This window comes from Canis lupus, chromosome 3 (genome assembly GCF_011100685.1).
Source record: "Canis lupus familiaris isolate Mischka breed German Shepherd chromosome 3, alternate assembly UU_Cfam_GSD_1.0, whole genome shotgun sequence".
Classification (NCBI taxonomy): domain Eukaryota; kingdom Metazoa; phylum Chordata; class Mammalia; order Carnivora; family Canidae; genus Canis; species Canis lupus.
This window is the reverse complement of record NC_049224.1, coordinates 15,774,346-15,781,218: the sequence shown is the minus strand read 5'-3', so window position 1 is coordinate 15,781,218 and position 6,873 is coordinate 15,774,346.

Genomic DNA, 6,873 nt, shown 5'->3' with positions numbered 1-6,873 from the left:
CAAGGCCACCACCTTTGTTTACTGTGATTTACCAAAAAGCCAAGAGAAATGATCTGGTGAGTTTTGGAAGAGCAAAATACCAATATCAAAAAGGTCAGGATTAATGAAGAATGCTTTGGGCCTTCCTGGAAAGAAAGATTTGGTGTGTGTGTGGGGGGGGGGGGGGGGGTTGATCCACCAGAAAGTCTGCTTGGATCCGGACTCTGGCTCCAAGAATGCAAGTCAGTGCAGTACACGCAGCCACCAATCTTTGCTTCTCTCCTTCTCCCAGCAGGTCCTAAGTGTTTGCCGGCTATCCAGCTAGGAGAGATCAAGTGTTGTGTGGAAGATCTTTTTAAAAAGTGATGAAGGCTGAGCCATGATGCCAGCAAACCACAAGGGAAGTTTTAAGCTTTACAGCCTGATTCCTCTTTCCCAAGCAGAGGGGTAACTTCTCACCATCTCTTAGGGGAACCACACTGGAGACTGTGTGCCCTGAATGGGCCTATGGAGACTAGACAGAGGAAGCCTTCAGAAAGGAAGCTGGGGAGTCCAGACCCTGGTGAGCCTTTTCCCAGCCCTGGATGGGCCTCACCAGTAGAGAGGCACCTTGGAGAGGACCCAGTATATAAGCCACTAGTGACCTGGCAGTCTCAAGAAGGGTACTGAGGCAAGCGCCAGAGCGGGTGTAGGTCCAAGAGCCACATCCACGAGCGTAGACTTAAAGGCAATGGACATGAAGGGCTTGAGTGAGAAAGGAGGGAAAGAGAGCTGAAGAAGGGTGGATATAGCAACTGTGTTTTCCTTCCCTGCAGCTGCGTGTGCCTGGACACTTGGGTGGGGTTTCAGTTTGGGGACCTATATGCGCCCACAAAATCTGATCATTTTTCTGTTCTACCCAACAACAACAGATACCTTATGTCCTGGTTGAGCGTGGGGTGCCTAAGGCCCCAGGACCAGTGTGCCAGGTCGAACCGGTAACAAAGGACAGCCTCAAAGGGAGAAAGCAGAGCTGCCCAGGACCTGAGCTGACCCCCGGGGCTCGGCGGAGGCCATTTTGCTAGGGCTGAGGCTGGGAGCACGAGCGGGGCACGCAGAGAGCGCCCGCGCGGTAGGGAACACGGGGCCCAACAAGAAGCCAGCCCCGAGGTCCGCTGGGCTGGACAAGTCCCAGAGGAGGCCAGCACCTTTCCTCGAACGAAACACCTGGGTTTCTTCCTGCCTGCCCCCTCTTGAGACAGAAATGTAGCACGCAGAGCCGGCAGGAGGGCGATCTGTCCCCCGCTCCCCAAAAGCAGAGAGTTGCGCCAGCCACTGGGCACCGCCGCCACCAAGAGCCCCCACCTCCGGGGCCAGGGCCGGGCACCGCGCCCCTCCTTCCCCTCGTACGGAGGAGCGGGTGGCCTCGCCCGAAGCCTCAGGGCCCCCAGTCGTCCCCATCCCCGGGGCCTCTTTCAAATTTGGAAGCTCGGGGTGGGGGCCGGCGCACAGAGCCCACAGCGGGGGAGAATAGGATCCGCCGCTCCCGGGGAGTCTCGGCCCGACCCAGGGCGACCTCGCGGGGCGGGGCGGGGCGGGGCGGGGCGGGCCGGGTCTGCAGCCCCCGCAGCCCCCGCAGCCCCCGCAGCCCCCGCAGCCCCCGCGGCCCCGGGCGCGGCCCCCGGCGTCCGCTCCCCGCCCCCTGCGCCAGCCCTGCGCGCCCTCTGACGCAAACGCGCGCCCCTGCCCAGCGCCGGGAGAGCGCTCGCGTAGGTTCCAATCGAGGCTCTCGGTTCCCCGCACACCCCCTCGGTCCCCACCCCGGGGGGCTGACCCCTCCCCGCCCCAGCGCTTGCGCGGCGGCGGGGAGCCGGGCTGGGCGGCGGGGCGCCGCGGGTGCTCCGCCGGGGGGGGGGGGGGGGGGGGGGAGCGGCTCGGGGTCCCCCTTGAATCCGCGGGCACTGTCGCCCGCATCACGGGGGCAGCCATCGCTCGCGCTACGCCAGGGGATCCCGTTCCACGCGGCGCCCGCAGGTGGGCGGCGGGGCGCGGGCCGCAGGGCCAGCCCGGCCGGGACTCGGCCCCGGGGTCCCCCGCCGCCCCCCGCCCCCGCCCCCGCCCCCGCCCCCGCCCCTGCCGCGGGGCTGGAGGCCCGGCCGCGGGGGCGGGGGCGGGGGCGCGGGGATGGGGGTGGGGAGACCCGTTTTGAATCCGGGCTGCGGCCGGCCGGCGCGGTCCCCGGCTCCGGGAGGGCCAGGGCGCGGCGGCCGCGGTCGCTGCGTGCAGCCGGGCGCCACGGAGGCCGGGGAGGCCGGGGAGGCCGGGGAGGCCGGGGAGGCGGGGAGGCCGGCCGGCGAGCAGGCCCCGCGGGAAGTTCCCCTCGTCCCGCCCCGCCCGCCCGCACTGCGGCCCCGGCCTGCGGAGGCCCCGCGCGCCCGCCTCCCGACCTGTGCGCGTGGCCGGCCCCGGGTTCAAAAGAAACGAGAACCATTGCGTTACTTGCCTGGGTGGGAAGGACTCGGCCCGGCGTGGCTTCGGGTGCCCAGGGCGCACGGTGCGGGGTCCGAGGGCGTCCGGGGGGCCTCGGGTTCCCGGGCGCTCGCCTCCGCCTCCTCTTCCTCGGCTCCGTCCCCCTCCACGGCCTCTCTCCTCTCCTGGGCTCCCTCTCCTCTGCCGCTTCCTCTGCCCTCGACTGCCTGCCTCTGTACTGCACGGGGAGTAAAATTCAGAATTTATATATAGAAAGCTTGTTCTCCTTTTTTCTTTCTCTTTTTAATCTTTTCTTCTCTTTCTTTATCTCTCTCTCCTTTTTTTTTTTTTTTGGTCTTTTAATCGTGTTCGTCCCCCCCCCCCCTTTAATTGACCAGGAGACGTGAGAGCGTCCACGGGGAGAGGGCCGAGGGCAGGGAGCCCGGCCGCCCCGCCGCCCCGGCCGCCTCCCCTCCGCCGGCCGCGTACAATGGGCCGCCGCTTGCAGAGTGCACGGACTGTCTCTCCATTATTCGAGCTGGAGGGGCTGTGGGGCAGGCACGGAAAAGGCTTTATTCTGCTCGTTAAGACCGTCGCTAGTCGCTAAGCGGCCGCGGACTCCCGACTTGCAGGCTGGAGAGACCGGAGAGCGCAAAACGCACCCCAAACACGCAGCGCTTCCCCGACCCCTCCCTGGTGAAATTTAAAGTGAGAACGAGTATCAAAAAGCAAGCCCTACCTCTGCCAATACAGCGTGGCCATTTACTCCCACCTTTACCTGAGGGCGTGTTGAGGATCGGGATGCTGGAGCTGAGACAAACTTTTACGCTCTCCCGAGTCGAGGGGCGGGCGAGCGCGGCTCCCACCCCCAGCGGCGGCCGCGGCGGCTTTGTCACTCCGCGCAGCTCCGCGCCCGCCTGAGCCTGCCTAGGGAGCGATCTCAGAACGAGGGGGGTGCCAGTGTGCTATTGGAGAATATGTAACTAATAGAAGTATCATTTTCCCCAGTACGATCTTTCAAGGAAAAAAAATCCATTGAAAGAATTTTCAAAGTGCTGTCTCCGTTTGGAGAAAAGGCGCAGGCTGCCTGCGGGGAGGGGAGGAGAGAGCCGGCTGTGCGCCTCCCGGGCGCGGCTCCCGTCCGCTAGGTGGCAGCCGGAGCCAGCGATTCCTGCAGGCCCCGCGGCGGGACCGCTCCTCCTGCCCGCCCCTCCTCCCACGACCAATCGCCTTCGGGAACCGGGGTGTCTCTCTCTCTCTCTCTCTCTCTCTCTCTCTCTCTCTCTCTCTCTCTCTCTCTCTCTCTCTCTCTCTCTCTCCCCCTCCCTCCCTCCCTCCCTCTCTCTCTCACTCCCTCTCTCCCCCTCCTCCTCCCCCTCCCTCTTCCTCTCTCCCTCTCCTCCTGCCTCTTCCTCTCCTTCTCTCTCCCTTTCCCTCTCTCCCCTTCCCTCCCTCCCCCTCTCCCTCCTTCCCTCTCTCTCAATCTCTCCTTCTCTCTCTCTCTCCCTGCCTCTGTCCCTCCCGCTCCCCCGTCCTCCTCCCTCTCCCCCATCTTCCTCCCCCCCCACTCCCCTTCCCCCACCTCTCCCCATCTCCCATTTTCCCTTGTCGGTCGCTCGCCCCTTCCCTCTTTTCCTGGGACTCCGACTTGACTGCTCTAATTGCACCCCCCAAACCCCCGCATACGAGGACTTACTACTGTTTTATTAATAATTATTTAAGCGTTGTTTGAAGTTTGGAACAGCCTGAGAATACCAAAGAGGAAAAAAAGAAGGAAAAATCGGATTGAGTGTAAAGTTTATTTTTAAAATCATCATGGGATGAATAGGAGCCGTTGATTCAGATTGATTTTGTGGCAATAGCTGCATATTCCAGGAGTGTGTTTTGTCATAATTAAACCTTTAAAAACCAACGGGTACTTTGGGCCAAAAAAAAAAAAAAAAAAGGAAGTCCCTACCTTGTTTCTTAAAAGGATATAAAATGAGCAGAATCCACACTTGGAATATGCTTAAGTGTGAACGAAGAAAACAATCCAAACCCAGTATATTTCGTGAATCATTAAGATGGTGAGAGTTTAATTCTCATTAAAAATTTTCCCAACATTTTCAAAGACACTCTCTTCACGCTCCTAAGACCTAATTTTAAAAACTTTTCGGAAGAAATCAAAATAATTCCCTTCTCATTCCCTTTTACCCATTGCAAGGCATTCTCCCCCTCGCCATCCCTTCCCCCTCTGGTGTGCGTGCGTGCGTGTGTGTGTGTGTGTGTGTGTGACCATAGACGACCCATACTAATCAGGTCTCAGAGTAAATAGCAGCGCAGGGCGATCTCAATGTAAATTGCGCTTGTCAGAAGCACACCCCCCTCCCTCACTTTCCCTCCTCCTCCCCTCACCATCCCCGTCAGTAGGTAGCTAAGAGGGAGGGGGAAAAAAAAAAAGAAAGAAAGAAAAAGAGGAGGGGGGAGGGGCTATCCAACCAATGGCGTGCTGGAGGCTTGGCTAACCTTAGACTCCCATTTTCTCTCCCCCCCGATTCAGGGCTCTGACCAGTCAGTCGCCTTTGATTATCAGTTGCCAGCAGCCCTTCTCTTGGCTCCTTGACACGAGCTCCATATAAGGCAGCGATCTCCATAGAAACGTGTCAGTTTCAATAGTAGTGTCAAAGTTCACTATATACAGACATTCGCGCAGATCCCCCTTTCGGAAACATTGCTCTGCGAGTCCTCCCGTTTAAACGCATTCAATTTTGGGGTCTCTCTCTCTCTCCTCTCTCTCTCCTCTCTCTCTCTCTCCTCTCTCTCTTCTCTCTCTTCTCTCTCTCTCTTCTCCTCCTCCGCCTCTCTCTCTCAATCTCTCTCAATCTCTTTCTCTTCTCTTCTCTTCCCTTCTCTCCTCTCTCCCTTTTCTTTTCTTACATATTCTATTAGTTGTTTCCCTCGTATTCTTCTTCTTCTTTCTCTTTTTCTCCCTCCTCCTTGCCTTTTACTCCATTCCTGCAGAAGAGAGAGGGCTAAACTTAAAAAAAAAAAAAAAGGAGGAGGAGGAGGAGGCACCCCCTTCGTATTCTTCTTATCGTTATTTTATACATATATGATTTTTTTTGGAGGGAGGGTGTTGGTTCCCGGCTGAAGAGCACTTATTTAAAATACTAAAAAAAGAACATTTTTGGGCGATCTCCAGGGTTTTTTTAACTAGCTCTGTGTGTTATAGCAGAAGAAGCAGAAGAAGGAGCAAGAAAGAGGAAAAGAAGAGGATTATTTATTCGACCTACTTTGGATGTCTCTCGCTTTTTTTTTTTTTTTAAATTGCGATTCTTTTTCTTCTGATTTTTATTTTTTCGATTTCGCTGCGAATTCGTCGCCGGCGTGAATTATCTCGTATTTTTCTCCCTCTCCGTCACCTCCCGAAAGAAGAAGGCAGCGAGAGCCCGGCGCCACCGGCACAACAAAAAGAGCAAAGTGTGTGATCCTCGTCGCCGGCTGCCTCCCTCTCTCCGGCGCTGCCTTCCTGAATGGCTGGCTGCGTCCAGCCCTGGACCTGGCCCCCCGACACCAGCGCGCCCTGATCGCCGCCCGCAGCCTCGCCCCGCGCCCTGCTCGGCTCTCCGCGCTCCCCTCCATCCCGAGCCCCGCCAGGGCTCCCGCCGGGACAGCGGCGGCGGCGCGGGCGGCCCCGACCCGGGCTCGCGCTCCGGCTGCGGCCCCGACTCCAGCTCGGACTCCGGCCCGGGCCCCGGCTCCTCCAGCGGCGCTCGCCGCTGCAGCTGAGGCGGCGACTCCAGCGGCGCCTGCAGCCGCGACCTCCTCCTCCTCCGCCGCCGCCGCCGCCGCCGCCGCCGCCGCCGCCTCCGCCGCCGCCGCCGCCGCCGCCTCCTCCGCCGCCGCCGCCGCCGCCGCCGCCGCCGCCGCCGCCGCCCTCGCCGGCTTCCTCTATGTCGGCTGAGCCGGCGCGCAGCGTGTAGCCCGAGCGGCCGGCGGGCGGGCGGGCGGGCGCCCGGCGCGGGTGAGCGAGTGTGTGTGCGAGTGTGTGTGTGTGCGCGGGGGTGCGGGCGAGGCGGAGGGCGAGTGTGTGCGCGCGCCGTGGCCCATGCCCGCCGCCCCCGGCGCTGCGCCCCGCGCCGCTCCCGGCTGCCGCCTGTGCCATTTCTGATTTTGCAACTTGGGGAAGAAGAAAAAAGCGAGAGAAGGGAGAGCCTGCTCGGCTGGGGGGGGGTGGGGAGGGGGGGGAGAAGGAGAGCGCGGCCCCCCCAGGATCGGAGCGCGGGGGGAGCGGGCGAGGGGAGCAGGGGTGTTGGGGGGGGAGCCAGAGAGCCTGGGGGGGCTGCAAAAAGAGAGAAAGAAAACAGCAGGAACCACAACAAAACGCCAGCAGGGCGGGCGGGCGCGCAGCAGCAGCGGGGCGGCCGAGGCAGTAGCGGCGGCGGCGGCGGCGGCGGCGGCGGCGGA